Source organism: Phyllostomus hastatus, unplaced genomic scaffold (genome assembly GCF_019186645.2).
Source record: "Phyllostomus hastatus isolate PE091 unplaced genomic scaffold, TTU_PhHast_1.1 phas_contig_86, whole genome shotgun sequence".
Taxonomy (NCBI): Eukaryota; Metazoa; Chordata; class Mammalia; order Chiroptera; family Phyllostomidae; genus Phyllostomus; species Phyllostomus hastatus.
Genome location: NW_025333977.1, coordinates 84,398,688 through 84,415,528, shown reverse-complemented (window position 1 = coordinate 84,415,528; position 16,841 = coordinate 84,398,688).

Sequence of the window (16,841 nt, the reverse complement as noted above, 5' to 3'; positions counted from 1 at the left end):
TCCTCATTAAATCAGAGTGTGTCACCCTTCTGGCACACGATTGTGTCCACTAATCAGGAAACTCCATTGAGTCTTAGTATCTAGAGGCTATATTGAGATTCCTTACAAAGGCATAATAGATTAAATCGTTGTCCACATGATTAAACTCAATCTCCAGCCTCTTTCCCCTCCCCCAAGGGTAAGGCTAGCTCAAAGTTCCAACTCTGTTATCATTAGGTTGGTCTTGCTGGTCACCAGGCCCCATCCTGCAGCAATCTAGGGGCCTGCCATGAGTCTCTTCAGAGTAATCTCAAGTGTGAGGCGAAGGGCTCATGAATAACAAAGACACTTCTATCACTCAGGAAATTCCAAGGGTTTTAGAGGCACTATGCTAGTACCTGGGACAAAGACCAAACACATTATTTTTTTTAATATACAACAATGGTAGAGCTAGATGGATCTGAAATATTACAAAGTTATAAGAATGTTAGCTCACACTTGATCACAAAACTTGTGTGGGAGAATTAGAATGAGTACTACAACCTGGGCTCTGTGGATGCCTACCATGTCCTACCATGTCCTATGGTGCTCACGTCTCTCACTTCATTAGTTTACAGTAAAATACCTTCCTAGAACTATGTTTATCATATTTATAGTGAAATATCTGATTTGAAATTAAACACAGAGTAATGCAACATGGATGGGGCTTGCTCTTCTCCTCTCTCCCTTCCTATTTAACACTCAGAAGTCCCTTTACTTCATCAAAATGGAGAGATAGCTTCTAAAAGGTAAATATTTTGAGAGGAATAGAGCTATTGAAGCATTAAGTATGGTTTTCTTGGGGGAAACAAAGTAACTCAAATTTCAATTGAGAAAAGTTAGTTTTTAAAAATCTTCATCCAAGGATATATTTAATGTATTTATTGATTTGAGAGAGAGAAGAAAGAGAAATATTGATGTGTGAGAGATACCTGCCCCAACCAGGGATCAAACCCTCAATACAGGTGTCTGTTCTGACTAGGAATTGAACCTTCAAACTTACGCTGTCCAGGACAAGACTCCAACAAACTGAGCCAACTGGCCAGGGAGAAAAGTTAAGTTTTTTAATGACCATTGACAGTTTCTGCCATTTGCCATTGTATGCCTTTCTTTTTCAGACCAGCAATTCCTGGATACAATCTTACATAATGCTTTGATTTTCAAGAGGATATAGAGAAAATGGCTTGTCCTTGGTGTTTAGAGCCATTTCATTTCTCCCTTCATTCTTCTAGGGAAAGTGACCAACACTTTCCATTTCCTGAGACTCTATCAATGTTGTTTAAATGACTAGATGCAAATGATACTGTATTTAGCTTGCTCTTTCTGTATATTTCTCTCTCTTGCCCTAAAAGAGAAAAAAATTTTGCTCTCTGTACTGATTCAATTACAGGAGACCCTGACAAGACAGCCTTGGTATTTGCTCTCACAAACACATGACCATATTTAGACATTAGCAGAATCATAAGGTTCCTAGTGATCATTTGTGCTTGAAGGTAATTGTGGCTTACATTTATGGCCAATTTTGGCTTCATTTCAATTGTTCCTACTTACCTGCCCTCCTTCAGATGCGAGCCTTTTTCTTGTTTCTCTTCATCACCCATTAATTTTTTCCCTTTTACTTTTACTTTCCGTAATCCCAGATATTTGAAGTATAGTGAGAAATGTTTAGCTTTTAATATTGTTAAAACATTAAAATTGTCACTCTTATCCTACATAATACTGATCCTTTTTTTTTTCATAAAATCACCAGTTATGCCATTTGTTCTCAGAAATCTTTTATCATCTCGTTACCCTTAATTAACTTTTAAATGAAGTACATATTTAACCCAATATTCAAGGTCTTTCATAACAAAGTTTATCTCTGATCTTAGTCGATACCATTACATCCATGTATACTTTATCCACTTCCCAGTTTGCCTATAAAATGTGTCCTGGGTCCCTATCAATGCTTTGCTGATTGCTTATGTGATTTCCACTGTCTAAAATAACTTCTCAATTGATAAAATTTGATCTTTCAAGACCCAGCTCTAAAGCCATATCTACCAGAAAACCTTTTATTCAGTCCAGCTGGACTTCCTTTCTTCTTTCCATGGGCAATACACTTTTATTGATGAACCACTGTATGAGCATTAGCTACTGGAAATACAATGGTGAGTAATTTAGCAGTATGAGTTTTATGCCTTTGGGATTTTTTAAGCCCAGGAAGAGGTGAATGAGTAGCACAGGAATGTGCAACAGGTATTGTAATGGAGAAACCACAAAGTTCTATGAGGACACATAGAAAGGAAACTTAGCCCATTCTTAAGCAATGAAACAAGGATTCTAAGAAAAAGTTACATCTAAGTGCATGCAGAAATAACAATTCAGCACATGTCAGGATAATGAATAAGGAAGAGGAAGGAAGTTTCCATGTAGATGGAAAATATGTGGCAAAGCCCATAGGTAAAAAAAGGCATGAAATATTTGAGGAGTACACAGGATTTCCAAATAATCATAGCACAGAACAAGTCAAAGAAGTGATGAAAGCTGACACTGAGAGAAAAGTAGGGGCTTTTAATAGTTGTTATTGAATTGCAATAGGAAAGTTTATCCAGTAAGAAAATAGATTTACAGAATGAGAAAGGAGGGAGATATATTTTGAAATTTTAGATTGGAGAACCTTCAGTATATTTATGGTCACTAACTCAAAACAGAGCATGCTATCACACAAGATGAGTATGCTGAAGTGAGAATCTAAAACATAACCCTGAAGAACACCAATATTAAAGGAATGCTCAAGTAGTCTAAACAGAAATAATCAGAGAAGTGGGAGAAAAAAACAGATGAGTATGATAGCATATCAACCTGCAAGAAATAAGGCAAGGCTGATCAACAAAGTTGAATGTTCCTAAGAAGTGATGTGAAATAAGAAATTAAAAGTGCCTATTGAATTTAGCCAATAGGAAATCATTAGGAACTCTGGCAAAAGCATCTTCAATGAACTCATGGGGGCAGAGCAAGACTGCCTTGGGTTAAAATGTGAACAGGAGGTAAATGATGAAACCACAAGTGTGACATATTATAAGAACATATTGTCTGTGAAGGAGGAAAAAGAAAGACATTGGTATCTAAAGGTAAATATGGGTTGAAGAAAGGTTGTTTTAAATTATTAAAGAGATGTTTATGTAGCACAGAGAAAGGGCCTGTAGAACAGTCTAAATTAAAAATGAAGAACAGAGAGAAAACTCTTGTTAAGTGAGTTCCTGAGAAGAAGGTAAGGCACTGCACAGCACTTGCCTTAGACAGGAGACTAATTATTAGTAGCAACAGGAAAGCCAGAAAGTTAGATGCATATTCCCAGTATGTGATGTACAGGTTTGGGGGCAGGCAATTGGGGGAGCTTCCTGCATGATTACTTATACTCTCCAAAATTCCCTTTTCACCTCTTTTAGCACTTTCCACCTGGTCTCATGAGTGTTTGGTTTACTTGTTCCATCTCAACCAGATTATAGATTGGTGCTGTCCAATAAAAATATAACATAAATCATATAGAAAATATAGATTTTTCTCCTGGCCACATTAAGAAATGTTGAAAAAAAAGACATTCATTTTAATATAGTTTATTAAAACCAATATATCTAAATATTATAATTCAACATATAATCTACATAAAATTAATGGCATGTTTTCACATTTTATACTAAATCTTTGAATCCTGGTGTATATTTAACATTATATTAAATCTTAGTAAAGACTAGCCACATTTTAAGTGCTCAGTAGCCACATTTGGCTAGTGACTATGGACAGAACAGATATAGATGGCCAGTGACTATGGATAGTACAGACATAGATGGCCAGTATAATGAAAGAAGATGCTATTACTTCCCTCTTTTGCTCACTCAACAGTTGAATTAGAGCAACACAAAATGAAAATATTTATCAAAGTAGCCATAGGACATTCAAGAATTTCTTTAAAAATATTTAATTGATCCAATAAATAAAAATCAGTGCCTATGTAATTTTTGTCTGATTTGCTACTGAAAAACTCATGTTTTTCTCTTCAAAGGCTTTTGAGACACTGATATAATCTTATAAGGGGAAATGATGCTATTTTAATTTAAGCAACTTAGATGGAATTAAACAGCATTGTACCCATTTCAGGTAAATTGCTATCCTGTTTTTCTGAAATAGATTCTGATTCAATGAGTATAGATTAATACTGAATTCTTCTGACTTGGTATTAGAGCAGTTTGTCTTCTTTATGGTAAATTCTACTGTGTCCCAGAGAATTGGTTGGTCTTGATTAGTGGAGAGACTTGAGGAACTGCAGGCTCCTCACTATTGCCTAACCACAGTCAGAAAGCAAATAAGCAACAATGAGCTTCTCTACTCTACAAATAGTCCTTGTGCAGATTGAAATCCTCTTTTTCTTAGAGATATAGCTCCTGGTAGTGCCAAACGTGCTACATGAATAAAATCATAGAATCATAGAATGTGAGAGTTGGAAGAGACCTTAAAAGTATTCATACTTCTACATCCTCCTCTCCCAAGTTATTTTACAAGTGAGAAAGCATGTGATGTACAGTTATTTTACAAGTGATTTCCAGTATGTGATGTACAGGTTTGGGGGCAGGCAGTTGGGGGAGCTTCCTGCATGATGACTTATACTCTCCAAAATTCCCTTTGAGAATAGTACATTTCTTCTGACACTAAAAGCACAATTGAGTCCTTATATTAGAGATTTTCCCTAGATTGATGTGATCCCATTTATTTATTTTAAAAGGTTTTTCACGGCAGAGGAAACCATCAACAGAATAAAAAGACAACCAATTAAAGGGAAGAACATATTTGCTGATACATCTACTAAGGACTTAATATCCAAAATTTATAAGAAACATATAGAACTCAACACACACGCACACAATCCAATTAAGAAATGTGCAAAGGACTTGAGTAGACTCTTCCACAAAGAGAACACACAGATGGCCAACAGACATATGAAAAGATGTCCAGTGCCACTAATTATCAGAGAAATGCAAATTAAAACCACAATGAGTTATTATCTCATGCCTGTTCGAATGGCTATCATCAATAAATCAATAAACAGTAAGTGCTGACAAGGATGTGTTGAAAAATAAATCTTTTCACACTATTGGTATGAATGCAGATTGGTGCAGCCACTGTAGAGAGCAATATGTAGCTATCTCAAAATAACTAAAAATGGATCTATTTTATGGCCCAGAAATGTCACTTTGGGGAATATATTCAAAGAAACCTTAAACATTAATTTGAAAGAATATGTGCACACCTACATTCATTGTAGTGTTATTTACATAACCCAGATTTGAAAGCAGCCCAAGTACACATCAGTAGATGAGTGGATAAAAAGGCTGTGGTACATTTACACAATGGAATACTACTTGGCCATAAAAAAGGAAGGAATACTTACACTTTACAACAGCATGGATGGACCTGAAGAGTATTATGTTAAGTGAAATAGGCCAATTAGAGAAAGACAAATATCATATAAATTCACTTATAATGAAATCTAACAAACAGAATAAACTAACAAACAAAATAGAAACATACTCAAAGATAGAGAACAGGACTGACAGTTTTCAGAGAAGAGGAGGTTGGTGGCTGGGTGAAAAAGGTGAAGGGCTTAAGCAAAAAAAAAAAAAAGAAAACTCATAGACACAGAAATCAGTATGGTGATTACCAGAGGGAAAGGGGGATGGGGAAGGGAAAAGAGTAAAGGAGGGATCAACAGTGATGGAAGGAGACTTGATTTATAAACACACGATACAATAATCAGATGATGTATTATAGAATTGTATACCTCAAACCTACATAATGTTTTAACTAAAGTCACCCCAATAAATTGAATTTTTTAAAAAGGTTTTCCCCAGAAACACATTTTCTTTAAAATTAGTCAGGCCAGACTGAATGCATGCTATACCTTACAGAATAATTCTTGAACATGTAACTTTTATATTGGCCTCTAATGAGAAATCACTGCACAAATTTTCTTCCTACAAATAGTTAAATTTTATGCACTCTTGAAGCATTGAATGTGTCCCTTTAAATGGATCTCCCATTTATTTTAAGTTTCCTAAAATAAAAAAGATCCCCGCTATGTATGGATGTCTTTGTCAGTTCCTGCCACTGTACTCCCAGCTGTGGCTACTGAAGAGCTCCCAACAGATTGCTCAGCTTTGCCTAATTCCTGAATCATTAAGATTCAGGCCTGGTGGTATATTAGAAACTAATTCTCTACCAAGAGGAATAAGAAAATTAGTCTGTAGCCCTATGCCAGGTGTCCCTTTCTCCCAAGGACTGCATCAGCACCAAGCTGAGCTTTCTTTCTCATCATCCTCCCTCCCTTTCCTCCATATTTCCATTCCATTCTACTGAGCCACCTGCCCTGCTGGGTCCCTTGTAACAAACCCCAAGCCCAAACCCAGTTGTCTATGGCTCTAAGCATCCTTCTAGCTACTGCAGATCTCATCCTCCAGGGTCTAATTCCGGTTCCCAGCATTGCCAGTCACTGTCTGTTCCCCTGATTAATTTCCAGTGGAACACTCTAACATCTCGGCTCAGTTCCCACACCAACTTCCAGATATCAAGCCCACCCATTCTTTTTCCTCCCTTGTTTGTCTTCCTTTAAATCAGACTTCCTGGAAAACTGTCCCAAACCTAGAGGATTTCCTGTATTACTCTGTATCTAGTGATTTGAACTGCAGACTCTCTTCCTTTGGAGTTATCACATCTACCTTAGAATTACTCATCTGAACCTAAATTGCCTTGTTTTCAGATAGCTTCTTCCTCTTCACTCTTTGCCATAAGGCACAGTATGCTTCAGGCTAAAGTTATGTAGAGTATCCGATTTTGGCCAGCTTTAAGAAACAGAATGATAAATACTTGTTTGTGTTGTACTATCTCATTTTAGTGAGTATGAGGAGTTTTTCTGCAGGGTTATTATATTTTTAGAGTCTTTGATGGCTGTCTTACTAAGAAAAATCAATCATCTATCAATTTTAAACATCTAATTTAAAAGGCACCATCAAAACTTTGGCTATGGTATGGAGACTCATAAGGATGAGAAAAGAGATTCTACTGCTGTGAGTTCTGTTTATGTGGAACACAACAGATACTCAGGTTGCTTGAGTAAGAATGGAAACGTGTCATATAATACTGATTACTGTTTATTCTCCTTTACATTTTTTCCTGCTTTTAAGATGCTAAGAAGAAATCCGTGGTGTAATGCTAAGACAAAAGTTTAGGTATGAAAATCTGTATTATCAGCGCTGTACACACTAGAACACACTCTGGCCCATATATTAGCCTGTAGAGACTTCATCATATATTAGGCTGCACACAAAAGAAAAAAAGTGTTTATATAGCCATCTCGAAAATTATCAGATAATATATCACTTGAAGGCTGTCATACAAAATAAAACATTAAGAAGAATATTTATGGGGTTTTGTGCTGCCCTAGCATTACAACACTAATAAATCATTCTGCAGCATATACCCCTCCCTCTTTCCTTCTGCCTCTGTAAAAGTTGTGCAGCCTAGTGATTGGTTAGAACTTGGAAAGTTACAAGCCCCATAGAATCCTGAATTGGAGAGTGGTGATTAAACTGTCATCCTGCAGGATATTGCTCCCTAGTCTGTGAGCACCAAACTATACTTTGCACACTCCTTGCATGAAATCAATACTAGTTTGTTATAGTAAAATGGCTGCATAATATTAAAAAATTTCCAATTTCCAAGTAGTACTAGAAAACTACAAATTAAATTACAAATTACCAGTACCAATAATTTTTGCAATGTACTGACACTGAGCAGGTAGAGACATCACACTAGCAGTAGGCTTAAGAAATGTTGCTGAGTAAGTAAAGAGTTTGTCTTATAGCAGTTGTGAAGCTCTCCTCCCCATTCTGGTGCATTATATGTTACTTTTGGTTCCTAGGTCAGGCTCCAAGGTACCCTCAGTGAGAGGTAAAAAGTCTAAGCAAAAGTCAGCAAGTTTTCACCCTGGATGGTGTGGCTCAATGAATTGAGTGCCAGCCTGTGAACCAAAGGGTAGTTGGTTTGATTCCCATTCAGGGCACATGCCTGGGTTGCGGTCCAAGTCCCCAGTAGGGGGTGCACAAGAGACAACTACACATTGATGTTTCCCTCTCTTTCTCCTTCCTTTCCACTCTCTCTAAAAAAATAAAATAAAATCTTTTTTAAAACAGGCAGCAAGTTTTCTGATAGGTACCACATTTGAGAGGGAAATGCAGTAGAGAATAATATTTCCAGATGCAATTTCTAACATGCCACCTATGTGGGCAACATTGTTGACTTAGCATTCAAAAGTACCTTTTTATGTTTTAAATTTTTATTTGAATATAATGTGAGGTTGTTGCTGGTGTTCAGTCAGCCAGAGATACTAATGTATTCACAACTTAGAAGGAATAGAAAAAAAATGGACTTGGGTTTTAAGTGCCATTAATATTCAGACCAGAGCTTGCCCAGTGGGGACCCCTGGCCAACATGACAGGCAGATGTGCAGGGCAGCTAGGAAGTCAGGAGCGGATGGTGTTACCCAGGTCCCCATTTTCATTTGTACTTTGTTTCTGTACATTAATCTTTGAAAACGAAAAAAATATTAAGTACCCCTAGGCCTTTATTTTCTTTGTCTTCTTCCACGTGTAGTCATTCGTTTATACAAAGATGAGCATGATTGTCCTTCTCCTGTTTGGAAATTTCATATCTTCTCTTCAAGGTTGCTAAAATAGCAGGTACAAAATGCAGAATGCCACCACAAGACTAAAATAAAACAGTTAGTACTGCATGTAAAAGGCAGCTAAATGTACACAAATATCCCTCTCTTATGTCTTACTCTATTGTTTAAGAAAGACACAAAATAAATAGTATTTTTCTATAATGTTGTGAATGAACATTGTGAAATTCAAGCTGTAGACTTGCAATGAGGACATATTATAACTAGTCTATAATGCAGTGTAGGCAGTATGATCCCATCATCATGACCCTGCTTGAAAATTGTGTATATATTTCTAATTGCCAATTAACACGCTTTCTTCCTTAGTTAAAACACTTTCCCTGATTTCAAATTTCCTCTAATTAAAGATTGCTTCTTCTTTTTTTTTTTTAAACAGGCCTTGTATTTCAATCTAGCTTCCTTTGACCAAAATTGTAAATTTAGGTAAATGAATGTTAGTATCAAATTTATCAATATTTATCTTAATAAAAGAATTGGCAAACAATATTTGCATGTTCCATGTAAGATGTTTAAATGAAATGAGTTTACATGTATTTACATAATTTAGGACTTCCCAACCTAGAAGCCAGATTTATAATCTCAGAGAAGTTCTTTGATTTTTTTTAAGTTTGCATGTTTTTCAAATAAAGATCTGATAATAACACAATACTGTAACACTCAAGTTATTAGAGAAAATTCTGTAAAGCCCCTTGGCAGTGGTTGGAGAGAACTGTTTTGGGCCTTGAGGAGCTAGAAACTCTAAAGAGGGTACCCTTTGTCACTCAAAATGAGAATAGTTTTGTCCACATTTTCTGGTCATCAAAACAATCCATTCACATAGTATACCAGTATGGATTGTGTACAGAAAAATAAATCTTTTGTAAGACCTTTATTCAAAGACATCAACTCTTAACATTTTGGTGTATATATATATATATTTGTTTTAAATATTTTTCTTTGTTAATACAAAGATAATTAGATTATATGATATAACATACTCTATTCTTTTCTTTTTGAAGTAACTGTGTTGTGGAAAAAATGCTATATAAACAAAGATAGGCATACCTAACGATTTTTTATGGCTACATAGAATTCTATTGTATGTTAGGATCATCATGTGTTTGATCACTTCCTTATTAATGAGCATTTTAACTATGTCAAATTTTATATTCTTGTAAATAATATGCATGAACCTTTTAAAAATATAACTTTAATATTAATCTGATTATACCCTAACTATCTTTTTAGTTGAATAATTGGGCCTAAAAGAATACATATTTAGAATTATGATTTATTTTATCAGATTACCTATGTTTAGCCATTTTTCCTTTCTACTAGAAGGATACTTAATGGATACAGATGACATATACACATAGTACCAATAAAACCCATTTAGTGTTTGTGGAATGCTTCCATGTTCGTTGAGTCATGTGGCTCTTATCCTGTGAAGCAGGCAGGGCAGCTGTAATATTCAATGGAGTCAAGTGGGGCAAGCAAGCACATGTACTTCCTTGATGGTCCAAGGAGTACTGCTTGCAGTTTGCCTTTCATTATCATCTCTTTGTGGAGGTAGGATGGTGTTTTAGTATATTCATAGTTCAGATTATTCAAAACTCTGATTTCTGCTAAAAGAAAATAGCAGATGGCAACTGGTCTTTTATTTTCATGTCTTTTGTATCTAATTTGTTGGATGGCATTGTGTACAGAAATGCTCCTGGTCTTTATTAGAGAAAACCACCTTCTGGGGTAAAATTAACAATCAAATTTCCAAGTCTGGCGCTGTTGGGATACTTTATCATTGAGAAAGAGGAACTTGAACATGCAATGCCACTTTTTCTCTGAGGGCCAACTTCCCCATGGATTCCCTTACTAATAATGCTGACATTTCAAAAATGCCCTGGGGACTTGATTTCTCTGTTAATACCTGGACAAAGTCTGAATAAATAACTTTTAATTTAATACCCATACATCAGCTGAGACAAGTCTGGAATATTTAAGCGATGCAATATTAAAGGAAATTAAAGGAAAACAGAGGACACATGTCTTGTCATTATGGTGCTATTATAGACATTTGAGAATCTAATGTAAATTATGGATTCTCTTACTGGCTAAACTACACATAAATAATAAAACACTTGTATATTAAATAATAAAGCTTATGGATTCCCTAGAGCCCATACATAGGCTACAAATAATAATTTTAGAATCTCTACTGGAGATAATCTGATCTATAAAACTGTATTTTACTTTCTTGAGTGTTTCTTCATCTTAGTAGCCCACAGCCGACACAACAACCCTATACACCTGGACTCTCTAAAGTACAGATCAAGAGAGGCCAATACGTATTATTAACTAAATTCAGCCCCCACCCCCAGTTGCTGGCTGTTTCTTCCATGACCTCACCTATCAATCCATGCCCTGGTTCTACACAGACATCAAAAGAAGAGCCATGTTTCTATATGACACAGCTGTCGTAACACACATACAGCAAAAAGAGATAAACCCACAAAGAGGTTAGGTGGGGAAGACCTTCCACCCTTCTCTTGTTTACTGTCTTTCTCAACCTCTTTTCAATGTTTGATGTTTCCTTTTTATTTGCTAAATAAAATTTCCAATTCTATATTGTGTTGAGTTCTAAGGGATTCTGTGACTTGAAAAATATCTTTTTCTCTTTTTATCCTAACCAGCTGCTAGGACACACTGGCTAAACAATGATAAATCAATAAACCTGTGGTCTTATGTTCCCTGGAAGTAGAGAGATAGCATGTTCTTGTGCAGCAAAGGATACACTAGAGAGAGCTGAGCAAACCACTCACAGACAAGATCTCTGAGTCCTTAGTAGAGGATGAGAGAGACCAGAAAAGCAAAGATGATTTCCTGAAGCAGGAACTTCTGAGGTGAGATAGAAAATTTGGATTTGATACAGAATGTAACATGAAACTTGGTATTAAAACAAAGAAATGGCTTTCTGCAAAACCAAGTAAAAGTTACACAAGCGAGGTTTTCTGTATAGAGCGCCTTAACAAGATGTTTTACAGTCCAAAGTGCAGTGCAGTGAAGGAAGGAATGCCTCTGGCTCCTTTGGTAATTTAGTAGAGTAGCTTTCTTCAACTTCTCTATTTTTAAGTCTAAAGAAAGTTTGTTCATCTTCTACCCCTCAAAAAATAAACCAGTTGTTCACTGGGACTTGGGGTGTGGGCTCCCTTTTTAGTGCTACATAGTTTCAGGAGCAAGCTAAAGTAGTTTGTTCCTTAATGTGTATTGAGGAGTGATAAGAGGACTGTACTGCTTCTATTTTGTGTGTGTTCATTCATTCTCTGCATAAATGAATTTCCTCAATTATAGATTCATTCTCTTCCCTATTAAAATATTGTGGCATGTTATGCACACACAATAGGAAGGAAGGAAGGAAGGAAGGAAGGAAGGAAGGAAGGAAGGAAGGAAGGAAGGAAGGAAGGAAGGAAAGAAGGAAAGGAGGAAGGGAGGAAGGAAGGGAGGGAGGGAGGGAGGGAGGAAGGAAGGAGAGAAGGAGGCATTTTTCAATCATTTTGATAAAAACAATGACTATTTTGTCTTTCATGCACTTCAATGTCAGTTCATAAAAGCTTGCCTGGGCTTATTGACTTCCATTGACCTCAACATCAGGACTTCCTTGACCCTCAGCCCCAGGAAATCTGCATATTGCTCTCCAGAGTTAGGTAGCATATAGTGCTAAGGGTTGTAGCCTTGGCAGAAAGCTGGATTTTAGCTGCGATGTACTATCTAACATTTTTACTTTGGCGGGTCACTCCCCACTACCCCCAATTCAGGACTAAGTTTTGGCATTTCTACAAGGTCAGTTCATTCATTCTTATCAATCACTAGCTTGTTAAGAATATACCAATGTCAGACACTGTGAGTCTAGATAGTCCTTATCTCACTTTATGGTCTATAATCTTCAAGCATTGTATTTTTAGCCCATGGCAGGGCTTACCACTGAGTCCATTTTGCTGCTGATAATCATGATATAGCCTCTGAATCCAGTCAAATGATTCCTTATTCCCCAGTGAGTGTTAAAGGTTCTACATCTAACTCTCTCAAAGACTGAATAATACCCCGCAAAATGATTACTGCTACTGCACCCCTACCTCCTAACCCCTGGCTATTGGAAACTCCTTTTCACTGTCCATTTTCTGCTTAAAATTGACACTTTAGCCCCTGTCCCAGTGTTCTTAAGGTTTGCATCCTGCTTTCTCTGTAAATTGATCAGTTTTAATCTCTGAATGATCACCCAGCCTTACTCCATGCCACAGATAGGCCTCCATGGGGCACACTTATTGTCGGGCTTTCTCTCAATAGAGTAATTCTGCCACATTCTAATCCCAGTTCTGACAGAATTCTGATTAAATACACCAACCAAAAAATAGAAAATGCTTATGGCAAATCTTCAAATAGAGCATACTTGGGTCGGTTTGTTTTTGCTGCTTATCTAAATAGTAATGCCAAACAGCAAGAACTTTGATTTCTAGCTGGTAACAAACCAAAAGGAAACAACGTGCCACGTCTCTGTTGTCTCATCATTACCTTTTCTCTGTTTTCCTTTATTTTTCGTTGTGTCAAATATCTGTGCATAGCCTTCTCACATCCCAAGGACTGGCTCTCATTAAAGCTTTGGTTTTGGAAACATGCACACATATATATGCAATTAAATGCAGGATTTAACTTTTCACCTGGGAAACTGGAAGGATAAGGTGAGCTAAGCTTTTAATTACAAGTACCCATTCTGGGAGGCAGGGAGTTTGAGCTTTCGACAGCTACTGCTGCTCAGCCTAATCCCATCTTTCAAGAGAGAAAAAGAAAAGCCCACATGTATCTAACTATAAAAATGTTGACTTAATATGTTCAACATTTTTAATATATTTGCTAATGTAAACTCTGCTTGAAAACCAGAGAAAAATATTATTGTTGTTGTAAGATGAAGGATTAATATATGTATGATTCTTTGGCTCTTCTTAGATTCTTGAATTGTTCTATTTCTCTTTTGTTTAAGGTTGTCTCAAGATATACAGAAATGCGAATACCCTGCACATTTATAACTGCTTTCATCCACAATCCCAAATCTCTTTACAAATACTAATTATTGTGATCTAATGTCACTAGAAATTGTTAAATATGCTCCAAAGAGGTTAAATACTTTAAATCCCAATTTACAAAGTGAAAACTAGAACTCGGAAAAGCTAAACTGCACTAGGGATGTAAAAAGGGTTTTAGTTGAAACAACTGGAAATGACAGCTGTCATCCCAATTCCCTAGTCCTTGAGCTCATTTGCTATCCTCCATTTCTTGAATTATTGTACGTGTAGGAAGATAGGCTGCAACTGTGAATTCAGGCACTAAAGATCTCTTTTCTTCCAAACAATATGTAACTCCTAAAAATATCATTATAGAGTAGTGGCATCTTTCCTGGTCAAACTTTAAATTATTTCTTTCTCTTTAAATACCAATAATTGAAAATCAGTGAAATGATTTCTTCCCTTTTTAGCAATTTCTGAATATCTACTAACTGGATTCTGCTTTGTAAGTTAAAAAAATAGAGATACACACACATATAAGTATAGGTATGTGCATATGTGTAAGTGTGTATATGTGTTTGCATATATTATGTATATATATATCATATAAATATTATACACACCAAATAAGACAAAAATTATTCCTATTTAAGATCTTAACATTAGGAACAAGTAAATGAGAGTCTCTTATGCTTATACAACCATGTATCAATATATTTCTAGCACTGTCTTCTTATTTCTAAGAACTTATCTGTGTTTAGAGTTTTGGTGAAGTAGGACATAACCTCTGTACACATGAACTAATAGTCAAACTTCATCTCACTATTACTTTAATATATTTTTCTCTCAAAGACTGTTGAGTAAGAGGCATTTCAAAGGCCAAATTCTAAATAAGTATACACAGCCTAGAAAGTGTGTCTAGAGACCAAGGCTGATCATAGAATAAGTAATAGATAACAGAATAATTTTATTAGGACTTTCATAGGCATCAAGTAAATACATGTGGCATTAGAAGGTATCAGAGTAGATATTTGGAGAGTGAGTATAAAAAATTTGAAATATGTTCTATTGTGTATAGATAAGGAAATTAAAAGACTGTCATTGGCACAAATGGATTTTTATTGAGATTACAAAGAAACTTGCTAATGCTACAAGCAGGTGTTGCCTCATTTCCTCCTGAGCTGTATCCAAGAGTATGATATGAGTTCTGTCTGGAAAAAGCCCAGCCATTGTTAATATAACAAGAACAATTTGTGTGACCTCAGTGTAACCCAGCAGCCAAGGAGAGTGGACTGGAATGCACATGCATGAACAACGATGACTTCACTGTACTAATCAGTAGGGGCAGTAGATGTTGTTGAATGAGCATGTATACTGTGTGGCCATCGCATTCAAAATGAGCAGGTAGAGCAACGACTCTGCATCAAATTTTGCCTTAAGCTTGACCATTCATCCTGGGAAACTACTCAGATGATTCAGGAGTCTTTTGGGGACAATGCAGTGAATGCAAATAAAAGTGAGACACTAATGCTTCAGAGATGGTCAAGAATCTGTTGAAAGTGATTCACATTCTGGAAGGCTTGCAACAAACAGAACACCTGAGAATGTTGAATGTGTATGGGCTGCAGTCAACAAAGATCGGCGACTGACAGTATGAGAACTAGAATCTGATCTGGGGGTTCCAAAAACAGCTGTGTCTGAGATTTTGATGCAGGATCTTGGCATAAAATGTGCCATGGTAAAATTTCTTCCATGGCCTCTGCTACCAGAGCAGAAGGAATATCATGCTGTAGTTGGAAGAACTGTGTGAGGTCCCATGGTGCCTAATTGAAAGCAGACTGAGGCACCATTGTCCTATATACAATATTTCTTTTATCTTGTATCTTCCTTAACAAATGTCTCTACTTTTCATAGTACATGAATGGATACTTTCTGGACAGACCTCATATGCTTTGTGCCTGAATTGAAGGAATATGTTTTGCTACCCAGATGTCAATCAAAGAGTATTTTAAGATATCCCTTTTGGAAGTGGGTGATGTTAGGTAGAAGACGAGATATTGGTTGGTGAATGGATAGGAGGCTAGTAAAATATCTCATTTAGCAATTAGAGCACTTTTTGTGCCTCTCAAATAATTGGAACAATTTATTTCATTTTCACAAACATCCATACATTTATTAGAATTACTTCTATTAATTTTTAAGTGTTCCCAAGGACCCTTCCAGCAAAAAGTGATGGTTAAAACTTAATACTTCTCTACCAACAATAATTCCCCTCAAAATGTACTTTTGGTTAATAGATGACCTTGGGTTTTATGGTCTCAAATTCTATGTGTAGAATGCCATTCCCAAAATTGAACTGATTCTTGCCATAGTCCAATGTTAGGAAAATCTTAAAGGATTTTTTATATTTCTTAACTAGGCTTTAGCACTGAATCACAGGCATAAATAACCCAAAACCTGAAACCTGTGGACTCCTGGGTTCAGATTTTCTGGATTCTGTCTGATAATTGAATGATTTGGGTATAGGTTATATGTGAGAATTAATGTGAGTTTGGTTTCTATATGGTTTATGTCTGTATTAATATTCACATCTGTATTTATTTTATGAGTTAATAGATATACATGTGAAAATTTTCCTAGCCTATGTTTCAAAAGCTGTTAGCCATCACAGGTGTTGTTACTATTGTTTCATTTGTCTTTTTTTGTGTGTGTGGCTGTTATATGACATACTAAACTTTCCAGGGAAGGGTGAGCCATGATTTGAACTTACATGATTAGCAACTCTTAGATTGGCACATCACATACCAACAGACATCCTGACCTAAGTAACTCCTGCAAACAGAGAGCTTTATCTCACTTCTAGAGCTGGTGTCTTATAATCTAGAACATTCCTCTATGATTGACACTCTATTTCTGATGCTGTCTCTTGGGAAGGAGTTTCAGGACCTTCAGAATGTGAGGCAATATATATGACCGTCTAGTGATGTTTAAACAAGCCGTCTCTGTGGAGGATGAATTTT